This window comes from Choloepus didactylus, chromosome 3 (assembly GCF_015220235.1).
Source record: "Choloepus didactylus isolate mChoDid1 chromosome 3, mChoDid1.pri, whole genome shotgun sequence".
Classification (NCBI taxonomy): domain Eukaryota; kingdom Metazoa; phylum Chordata; class Mammalia; order Pilosa; family Megalonychidae; genus Choloepus; species Choloepus didactylus.
The window spans coordinates 74,917,513-74,930,199 of NC_051309.1; the positions used below are offsets into that span (position 1 = coordinate 74,917,513).

Below are 12,687 nucleotides of genomic sequence, written 5' to 3' on the forward strand. Positions count from 1 at the left end.
AACCAAAAAAGAGCTGAGTAGCTATACTTACTATAAGACAAAACAGACTTCAAATGCAAAACTTTTATGAGACAAAGAAGGATACAATAAAAGGGGAAATCCAAAAAGAAGAAATAACAATCATAACTATTTACACACATAAATGGTGCTCCAAAGTACATGAGACAAACCCTGGCAAACTGAAGGGAGAAACAGACACCTCTACAATAATAGTTAGAGACTTCAATATACAGTTCTTATCAATAGATAGAACATTGAGATGGAATATCAATAAGGAAACAGAGAACTTTTATAATATGATAAATGAACTAGACATAACAGACATATACAGAACATTACACCCCCAAACAGGAAGATATACATTCTTCTCAAGTGTGCGTGGATGGTTCAAAGGATAGATCACATGTTAGGTCACAAAACAAGTCTCAATAAACTTTAAAAAGATTGAAATTATAAAAAAGCACTTTATCTGATCATAATGGAATGAATCTTCAAATCAATAACAGGTAAAGAACTGGAAAATTCACAAACATGAAGGATAGAAAACACACTCTTAAACAAACAATGGGTCAAAGAAGAAATTGCAAGAGAAATCAGTAAATATCTCAGGTCTAATGAAAACAAGAATACTACATATCAAAACTTATTGGGGCTTTCCGGGCCACGTGACTGGACCAACCTAAATACCAAGGTGACCAGAGCAACATAATGTCAATAGCTCAATCGTCTGTCCATGCCAAACGGATTGTGGGGAAGGTGATTGGGACAGCAATGCGAAAAACTGCTAAAGTGAGAGTGACCAGGTTCGTTCTGGATAACTATCTATTAAAGTATTTTAACAAGAAGAAAGCCTACTTGGCTCATGATGCTCTCCAGCAGTGCACAGTTGGGAATACTGTGCTTCTCAAAGCATTACCTGTTCCACGAATGAAGCATGTGAAGCATGAACTAGCTGAGCTCATTTTCAAAATGGGAAAAGTCATAGATTCAGTGACAGGAAAACCCTGTGCTTGAACCACATACCTGGAAAGTCCAGTCAGTTTGGAAACCAACCACCAAAGCAAAGATCTGAAAGAACTCAGTAGCTCTTCAGCCCAACAGAGGAGGCTCAAAAAAAGGGAAAGATTTACAAGTTTGCTTTATGGAAAAAGAAACTTTGCAAACTCTCATTTTAAACTGTGTCCAATTGCTCTTTGGTATTTATGAATTTACTGAAAGTAAATTAGATAAAGGGCTTGTTATAAATTTTTGTAAAGATTTATGGTCATAGTTCCAATTTCCTTTTTCAGTGAACATTAAGTTCCTTTTATATTAAGTGTGTCTAGCAGTCTACTACATCATTTTGCAAGCTCGTTGCTTTAGAGGGCATATTGTTTTTTCATTCCAAGGAATTTTGAATGTCTCTCAGGACCTTTATTTGGGGGAAGAAAAACTTTTGATATCATAGACAGATAAGACCATATTAAGTGAATATTCATTTTTTGATGGTATATATTCAAAATTAATTTTTTTTCTGATTTCACTAATTCCAAAGAGAAATAATAAACATGTTTGTAGTCAGACTTTGTCAGATTAAGCTGTATTAATAAAGATTTCAGCATGTAGAAAATAAAGGAAAGCAATAACAAACATTAGAAGAGAAGTAAACAAAATTGGGAATAAAAAACAATACAGAGAATTTTTTTAAGTTGGTTCTTTGAGAAGATCAATAAAATTGACAAACACTTAGATTGACAAAGAAAAAAAGAGAAGACTCAAATAAATAAAATTGGAAGAGAGAGGGGGACTGCCCCACAGAAATAAAAAGGATCATAAGAGTATACCATGAACAACTGAATGTCAACAAATTAGACAACTTAGATGAAATGGACAAATTCCTACAAACATGTGAACAACCTATACTGACTTGACAAGAAATAGAAGACCTCAACAGACCAAAAAAGTAGAGAGATAAAATCAACCATCAAAAACTTCCCAACAAAGAAACACCCAGGAGCAGATGGCTTCACAGATGAATTCTACCAATCATCCCAATGTTAAATTCCAAAGAATTAATACCAATCCTACTCATACTCTTCCAAAAAATTGAGGAAGAGGGAACACCTCCTAACTCATTATATGAAGCAAACATCATCCTAATATGAAAGTCAGATAAAGATACTACTTAAAAGAAAATTACACAATTTCTATTATGAACACAGATACAAAAATCTTCAACAAAATACTTCCAAATCAAAACCAATAGCACATTAAAAGAATTACACACCATGATCAAGTAGGTTTTATCCCACATATGCAAGCGTGGTTCAACACAAGAGAATCAATTAATGTTATACACTAAAATAACTAAAGTAAGGGGGAAAGCCATATGCTCATCTTGAGTAATGCAGAAAGGGCATTTGACAAAATCAAACACCCATTCTTGATTTTTAAAAAAAAAATACTTATAAAAATAGGAACAGAAGGAAAATTCCTCAACATGGTAAAGGGTATATATGAAAAATCCACAGCTAACATCATACTCTAATGGTAAAAGACTGAAAGCCTTCCCTCTAAGATCTGGAACAAATGGTATTTGGGAGAACTGGACATCCATTTCCAAGAAAATGAAAGAGGACCGCTGTCTCAGACCACATACAAAAAATAACTCAAAATAGATTGAAGATGTAAATATAAGAACCAGGACAATAAAACTCCAAGGAGTAAATGTAGAGAAACATCTTCAAAATCTTGTGTTAGGCAGTGGTTTCTTAGACTTTACACCAAATCACAAGCAATGAAAGAAAAAATACATAAATTTGTCCTCCTCAAAATTAAAAACTTTTGTGCATCAAAGGACTTTGTCAAGAAGGTGAAAGGTCACCTACTCAATGGGAGAAAATATATGGAAACAAAATATCCGATGAAGTTTTAATATCCAGAATATATAAAGAAATCCTACAACTCAACAATAAAAAGACAAACAACCCAATTTAAAAATGGGCAAAATACTGGAAGACATTTCTCCAAAGAAGAAACACAAATAACTAAAAAGCAATGAAAACATTCTCCACATCACTATTAGGGAAATGCAAATCAAAACCACAATGAGATATCATTTCACGGCTACTAGAATGACCACTATAAAAAAAGAAAAAAAACAGAAAACTACAAGTGTTGGAGAGGATGTAGAGAAACAGGAACACTCATCCATTGCTGGTGGTAATGTAAAAAGGTGCAACCTCTGTGGAAAACAGTTTGGAAGTTTTCAAGAAGCTAAATATAGAATTACAATATGATCGATATGATTTAGCAATCCCTCTACTAGTTACATACCCAGAAGCACTGAAAGCAGGGACTTAAAGAGATACTTGCACACAAATATTCATAGTGGCATTATTTACAATTTCCAAAAGATGGAAGCAACCCACGTGTCCATCAATCAATGAATGGATAAACAAAATGTGGTATATACATATGATGGAATACTATCAGCTGTAAAAAGGAATGAAGTCCTGATGCATGTGACAACATGAATGAACTATGAGGTCATTGTGTTGAGTGAAAAAAGCCAGACACAAAAGGACAAATAGTGCATGATTCCACGGTTATGAATTGATTATAAGAAGCAAACTCATAGAGTTAGAATCTAGAACATAGGCCAGTTACCAGGAGATAGATTGGGGTTGGAGAATGGGGAATTGATAATTCGCTTGTGCAGAATTTCTTTTAGGGTGATGGTAAAGGCTTGGAAATGGATAGTAGGGATGACAGCACCTTATTATGAGTGTAATCAACAGCACTGAAACATATAGGTGAATGTGGTTAAAAGAGGATACTTCAAGTTGTATGTGTTACTAAACTAAATTTAAAATGTAAAACATAGGGCTGTACAACACATTGATTCCTATTTTAGATGACGGACTATACTTAATAGTACAAGTATAAGAAGGTTATTTCATGAATTATAACAAATGTACAATATACTAATACAAGGTGGTAATAATAGGGTGGTATATGGGGGAAATACACCTAATGTAAATAACAGATGATAGCTAGAACTATTTTAATAATCTTTCCTCAATTGTAACAAAGGTAGCTACCATATGAAAAAACAGTACAATTATTAAAAAAAAAAAATGCTGTCATCAGTTGTAATAAATGTTCCACAGCAATGTAGGCTGTTGGTGGTAGGGTGGTGTATGGGAATCCTGTGTTTTATGCATGACTGTTTTGTAAACTCACAACTCTTCTAATAAAAAAAGCACTTTGTCCAAATGATTTCAGAAGGAAATTCTGCAATACCTTTAAAGATTAGATACTGCCAAAGCTATTTAAAGTATCCAAAAGCCCAGAACGAAAATAAATTTCCAAATTCTCTTCATTAAATAATATTGATTCCAAAAGCTGACAAAGATTCACCAAAAAAGAAAGCTATAGATCAATACTACTCTTAAATATGAATTAAATATGAATGCAAAGACGCTACGTAAAATAAAAGCAATTAGAATCTACCAGTATAATACAAACAATAATACAATATGACAAACTGGAGTTCAGTTCAAGAATTCAAGTGTGGTTCAATACTAGTAAATGTATTCACAAAAGTATTCATATTACTAGAGTTGAGGAGAAATTCATATATTCATCTCCATGCACATAAAAAGGATTTTAAAAGTTATCTCCCATTCATGTTAAAAACACAAAACAAAATAGGAATTGAAGGATATTTCCTCAATATGATAAAGTATGTAATTCCTAAGTCCAGGAGTTAGCATCTTATTAAATGGGAAAATACTACAGGCTTTCCTGTAAAAGTCAAGACCTAGCAACATAAACAGGTCATAAACAAAGGAGACCAAACCAAGACACTTTATAATAAAAGATAAAGAGAAAAAAATTTTAATTGCTAAGAAATAAATATATAAATTCCTTCCTCAATTACCTAGACCGTATTCCCTTTCCCGTTAACCAGACTTAACTGGCGGTACTTCTTTACCAAGTGGGATGACCCAAACCTTAATTCTTGAAGAGTCTGTGATATTAACAGTCTTGCCTATTTTGAAGTGACACAATTTCCCACTAATTTTACCATAAGACATGGGAGTACAAAGAGGGACCTAAAACAACCTATTAGAGATATTCAAGGTCTTGATATTAAAAACTGTAAAGTGATATTGAGAAACATAAAGAACTATGTAGAGGAACATGTAATATCCATAGATTGGAATCTCATTATTGTAAAAGTGTCGATCTCAGTCAAAAGCCCAAGGGTTTGTGTGTGTGTGTGTGTGTGTGTGTGTGTGTGTGGAAATTGGCAAATCAATTTTCAGATTTATATGGAAATGCAAAGGTTTAAGAATAGCCAAGAGACTCTTAAAAAAAAAACAGAAATGTGGGTGGAGTTCCTCTATTGATAGCTACAGTAACTATGACAGTGTAGTATTGTCAAAGGATATACAAATAGATCACTGGCACAAAAAGGCAAAGCCCAGAAACATAACCACACCTAATTTATAACAAAGTTGACATTGCAGAGTAATGGGGAAAGAATGTTCTTTTCCATAACTGATATTAGGCCAAATGTATATCCAAATTGGAAGAAAAATGAAACCTGACCCTAAACTCATGCCAATTCCACGAACCCACCTACTTCAAAGAAGACAAGGTAATTGTAGATTACAAAGTAAAAGACGAGACATTAAATTGTGCCAAAGGTAGACCTAGCAACTTCAAGACTGTCATAGTCTAGTAGCCAATAATATACAAAAGGACTCAATCTCGTGAGTAACCTGGGAAATGCAAATATAAACCACAGAGGTACTACAACCCACTCATCAGAATTACTAAAATTAAAAAGACTAACAATAGCATGTGTTGATGATATTTGGAGCAACTAGAATTCTTATACACTACCACTTGGAGCATAAGTTAGTGCAACCACAGTTTGGATCAATATACTAATACAGTATTGAAAAAATAGATATATAGAGAGAAGCAGTAACAGAGACTTAGCTATAAGGTACAGAGATATTCAACATTAGTATATTCCCCAAGAAAAGGCATGTACATGTATACCAACAGACAGGGATGTTCATAGCAGCATCACTTCTAATACCCTAACAACCTAAATGTCCACCAAGTACAGAACAGACAAAATGTATACAATGAACTGCTTACTCTATGGCAATTTAAAAAAATAATGAATTACAATTATACACACAAATATGGGTGATCTCACAAACATAAAGTTGAGCAAAAAAAGCCAGGCACAAATGGATACATACTGGTGATTCCATTTATACAATTTTCAAAAACATGCCTACACTAGTGTTACAAGTTAGGGCAGCGGTTAACATTGAGGAGGAAGAAGGGGGAAAAATTGGGAAGGAGCTAAAGTGGTTTTCTGGGGTGATGATAATGTTTATTTCTTTATATGGGTTGTGGTTACATAGGTGTTTGTGTTTTAAATTCATTGGGTTGTACATTATGTCTTATGTTGTTTTCTGCATGTATCCTGTATCTCACAAAAAAAGTAAAATAATTAAAAGATACTTCCAAACTTAGATGTTTCGATAATATAAATTTCAATGATTATTTTATTCATGACTGACATTCTCCTTTCTCTTTTTACAGCCTAATGAGAGTGAAAAAAAACACAGAGTACCTCTTCGACAGAAAACTGGACCAGCTAAGTTTTTCCCTTTTTCAAAATATGGACCTGTTCGTAAACCTAGCACTGTCCACCTTCACACTTTGCCACATATAACATACAGATATCTAGGGAAAATACCTGATTTATGGAGTCTAAAACATAAATCAAACCAGTATCATCTACAAAGAAAATTGCAAAAGAAGCCATCTTTATTACCATTTTCTCATCATGCAATTCGTCTTAATCACTCTGTCTCTCAAAACCAATTTAAAACAATTCCTTCAAAAATCCCTGCAGAGGCAACCACTACCTCCTTTCTTTCCAACCAAGTTGCTATTAGCACTCCATATGAGTCTAACAGTAATCCAATTATCACTGAATCTACCACAGACACTTCAATCATCATATCCTCAGTAGCCATCTCAGAACCAGAAATAATGCCTGCAACCACCACTGAATACAAAGCCATCATAGTGATCTCTGCTGAAGCTGAAACCACCCCTATAGCCCCATCTGAATTGAAAACAACTTCAGGAACCACTACGGTGCCTGAAACCACCCCAAAAACTCAAAGCAACCCAAGCAGCCACTCCTGAACCTAATTCCAGCCCAAAGACCAACACTGAGCATGAAAATGGTCTGACAACCTCTGCTGCACCTGAAATCAATCCAACAACCTCCATTGAACAGACGACCCCTGAACCCGAAATGAATGCAGCAATCACCACAGAAGCTGAAACCACCCTAGTGACAACCACTAAACCAGAAACCACCCAAGAAACCACTGCCACACCAGAAATAACAGCTGAACAAGAAACCACTCCAAAGAGCACTGCTTAACAAAAAACCACCTACAATATTACCACTGAAATCAAAACCACCCCAGAGATTACTGCTGAACCTGAAATCACCCAGAAAACACTACTGAACATGAATCCAACCCAGAAACCATCCTCAAACCCAGAAACAAACCAGAAACCACACCTGAATCCAAAAATACCCTAGACACCACAGCTAGATCCAAAATCAACCCAGAGTCCCCCACTGAACCTGAAAACACCCCAGTGGCCACTGCTGTACTTCAAGTCACCCTGAGAACACTGCTGTACCCCCAAACCAACCCATAAACAACCACTACAACTCCAGCTACTATGGCCAAACCAAAAACACCCTGTGCTAGACATGAAATACCCACTCCCCAAACTACAATCACTTAGACCACAAGTGAACTAGCCATAAACATTTCTCCAACCACATTTTAACAAATAGCTCAAGTTCTGACTACTTCACCCACCTCTACCACAAGTCAATAACTCCACACAGAAAAGCATACCTCATTGCTTCCAAACTTAACTCTTTTTCCTGACTTAAAGCATTGCCATTAAAATTCCTGGGTTAAATATTTACTTGTAAAGTGCCTTGAGCTTTTACTAGAAATGATCTATAAGTGTAAAGAATAAACTGATATTTCTACAAACAATTTCTACTAACACTATCACACACAATCATGAAATTTAAGTATCCATCAATAATAATTACTAAATAAATCATTCACAATTTAGAATAATGTCCCTGCTATAGTCACTGCATCCCAAACCATATAACCTATAATCATAATTGAATAATTTCTTTCCAGAAAGTCAGGCATAGCTCCATAGTGGGAAGCTATGGACCAAATTTCAAAAATAAAACTTTACTTATGAGTTATCACTAGGAATGTGGGTTAGACCAAACTGAAGGAGCCACTCAGTAGGAAACATGTGTCCTACTAATTCTTGGAATAATCAATCTAACCTGAAGATGATTTAAAATATTACTGAATTCCCTCTAAGCATTTTGATTTTGATTTTTCTATAAACTCAATCAGAAATAACCAAAACCTCTGGTATTATGTTGATAAGGTTTAAGGATTCCAGTAAGACTGAAAAAATGGAATATGCCTATGGAGAGAATTTAATGGAAATCTGTCAATAAATGGCTTCATCATATCCTAATTATGGAAGAAGCTAGCAAAAACAAGAAGCATGAACTGTTGATAGACCAAGCTTCATTAATCACAAATCAGTTTTAACCACCTATATTTTTACTAAATTGTTGATCTTGCTTTTTGCTGAAGAATATTATAATGCAAATTTCCATGGACCATCTATATGATGCTGAAGCAATTTTTCAATACATACCAAATTAAAACTTCAAAATTAAAATGTGAAGCAATAAAATGTTTTCCCAATCTTCTCAAAAACATGTGATTGTAGTTACTAAAATTGTCTTCATACACTATTTCTCACACTCTTCATCAATCCAAAGTACCAGAAATGGAATTCACTTCTAAAATTTCAACCTGCCATCAATGCTCCAAAAAGTTAACTTTACATTATACCTTTGAAGAATAAAAGTAATCTTCTCTGATATGGCAAAACAACATTATTTTGGAGGATGTATAGTCATTATTTTCTATAAACACCTCTGACAGCTATATAAATCTTTGTTTTACTTGCTATCAATTAATAATGTTAATTAAAAAAGACTTGCAAATGTATATGCATGTGCATGGGTTGGTGGATTCAAAACTATGAATGAAGTGTATAGTAATATTCTCTAAATGACACTTAAAATATTAAATTCTTTGCCCAATGTTCTTGAGCTATTATGGAAAATTAATAAAGTACATGCAGTACTTAGAGTTTTCTGGAAAAAAAAATTTAAGGAAGAAAACTAGACTTAATGTTCCCAAGACGAGTGATTAGTGTTGACTCAACAGAGTATATAAGGTGGTTGTAGAGTGGCAAGGAAGGATATCAGGTTTAGAGTCAGGCAGCCCTAAGTTTCATTAAGCTCTAACACCTGCTACCTGTGGAATTTATATGTGTCCCTGTGTAAATTACTTAACCTATTTGTAAAGACTAAAAAAGATGATGTTTGTAAGACACGGAGCCAGGCACATAATAAGTCCTAATAAACATTAGTTACCTACCTAACCTTTATAGCCAGACAAAAAAAAAAAATATTTCGCACAGTAGCTGGGTCAAGAGGTATGCTTGTTGATTTTTCAAACATAATTTATGGATGTATTTTGGACCCTTATCAGCTAAGTTTAAGTCAATTTTGCTTACAAGAGTTATAAACAATAGAATATTTTCAAATAAAAATAAACATCTTTCTATTCCTATGAATCCCCATTCTCATCTCCACCATCATGTACAGAATAACCATGATTACAAAATAAATATGCAGTCATTGCAAAATGAGGAAAATGTGAAAAATCCTAGAGCACAGAAATATTCAATAATATTTTTTGCCTGAACTCTCAGTGCTTTTTCTATGCAGAGATATATATTTTAACCAAAGTGAGATTTGTCATTTGCTTTGTTCACTTAACAATATACCATCAACAATTTCCATGGTCATTAAATTTCTTTTACAACACAATTTTTCATGATTGCATTTTATTTTATTTGTGGATGTGTTCAATTCATTAACAAGTTCCCTATTTGGGAACGTCAAGTTTTTTTCATTTTTTTTCAGCATTATAAACAGCATTTCCATAAATAACTTTAATAAACCTTTTTGGCACATCATTATTCCCACAGGATAAAGTCGCAGAAGTAGAAATCCTGGGTTGAAAACTTTTGATGGATGCTTTCAAATCATCCTCCATCCTCCATAAAAAAAATTGTGTCAATGTATACTCACACCCCCTGAGTGAAAACACCCACACTCCTTAATACCAGTTACTATTATCACTTTTTATCTTAACCATATGAAAAAAGAAAATTCCACCATTACAGTTTAAATGTACAGCTTTATTAGTGATACTGAAATTTTCAGTTGACTACTTGTATTTCTTCTGTGAGGAACTGTTAGTGTATACCATTTGCCCATTTTCCTATTCAAATATTTTTTTACTGTTTTGCAAGAACTTGTTATATATGTATTATTCTATGACATGTGACATAAATATTTTCCTCATACATAGTTTGTCTTTTAGTTTTCCTCTTGCAGATATTTTAATTTTTATGTAAGTATACCTATCATTTTTTTCTCTTTGATACTTGTCTCTATGTATTTACTTTAAAAGAATGTTTGCACCCTGAGATGAAATATGCCACTTTAGTTCCTTCTGGCCACCTTGTATTTTCACTTTTCAGATTTAAATAGTCATCTCGTAAAATTCATTGTTGTATATTATGTGAGGAAAAATAACCTTTTTTCTTATAATTATAAGTAAACCTAACAACTTTTATTGAAAAGTGTCCATCCTTTCACTATTAATTTGAAATTCCACCATTATCATGGAATAATTTCTACGGTCTGTTTCTCAACGAATTCTTTCCAAAATGTAAATTTTGAACATGACATTCCCCTGCTTAAAACCCGTCTGTGGCTTCTCTTAACTTTCAGGATTGTCTCAAAGTTGAAAATTAGAAGATCATGGGCCAAATATAGCCTACAGGTCTATTTTGTTTGGCCTACATACTATTTTAAATTGGTGTTTAAATTGATAGCCAGTATTTAAAGACTAAATGATTGCACATAAACATCCAGATTTCTAGCTCTATGATAAGAACTGACAACACTAGACCAGCATTCCCACAGGATAATGATCAGTTGGTTTTGAATAGCATCTCAACTGAACCTTCTCTCATTTGCCACAGACCCCACCCAGTCCACTATACTTCCCTACAACCTGTGGTCATTTGAGTTCTCAATACTTGCTCTACCTCACTTGGCCCTGCCTGACTTCCCATTAGTCCTAAATAGATATCCTTTGCTCCAGGCTTACTCAAAAGTCCACCAACATTTATTGTGTATCTACTATGTGTCAAACACTGGGAATGAAAACACTCAGTGCAAACAGTGAGTATGCTGTAGTCCCAACTGAGAGTTCACAGCCTGTTGAGAAGACAAGTTTTCACAAAACAAAAACAGTGTGAAACTAACTTTAATGTAACAGAAAAGTCCAAAAATATAAGACTATTGCCATATGGATTTGACAATAAGGAAGGCATCAGTGACTTTGCCAGAGGAGGGGGTGCATAGAAGCCAGGTTAAAATGGATTGAAGAAGAAGTAAAAACAGTGATTATAAATTCAACTTTCATGCAGATTGGAGACATGGGAATCAGAAATAAAGTGGTGGTGAGAGAAGAATGAAAAATCAATAAAGGAATTTTTTGTTTTCATTTGAAAGGTGGTTGGGCATTTATTAAAGCTGGAAAAAAGAACCAGTAGAAGCTAATGGTAAAAAAAAAAAAAAAGAAAGAAAGAAAGGGATATTTTTAAGGCAGTTTTATTCACATACCATACAATCCATCCAAAGTGTACAATCAATGGCTTTTAGTATATTCACTGAGTTGTATATTCATCATCACAATCAATTTTAGAGCATTTTCATTACTCTAAAAAAAAAAAAACCTTACCCCTCAGCTATCACTGCTCAATCCCTCTATCCTTCCCCATCACTCATAACAGCAATCAAAATCTGTCTCTACAGATTTATTTATATTTTACATTTTATATAAATGTAATCATACAATACGTAGTACTTTCTGTATGGTTTATTTCACTTAGCATAATGTTGTTTGGGGATTTTTTAATTATTTTTTTAATTAAAGAATTTGTAGGTTTACAGAAAAATCATATAAAAAATACAATGTTCTCATACCCTCCCCCACTTAATGACACTTTGCATTAGTTTGGTAACTTTGCAATTGATGAAAGAATATTAAAATAGTACTATTAACTATACTCCATGCTTTACATTAGGTGTATTTTCCCCAGATACCACCCTATTGTTAACATCTCCTATTAGTGTTATATATTTGTTTTAATTCATGAAAGAACATTCTCATATTTGTACTATTAAATCCAGTCCATCATCTACAACAGGTTTCACTATGTTATACAGTCCCATCTTTAATCTATTTTCATTCTTAGTAACATACACAACCCTAAACTTCCCTTTTCAACCAAATTCACATATGTAGTTCAGCGCTGTTGATTACACTCACTTTAATGTGCTACCATCACCACCATCCATTGCCAATCTTTGCA

At 33.8% G+C, this 12,687-nt stretch overlaps 1 pseudogene; it reads left to right on the forward strand.

The window, feature by feature from the left end:
* The first annotated feature begins 696 nt into the window (after positions 1–696).
* LOC119530305 lies at positions 697–7,474 on the forward strand (annotated as a pseudogene).
* Positions 7,475–12,687: the final 5,213 nt, after the last annotated feature.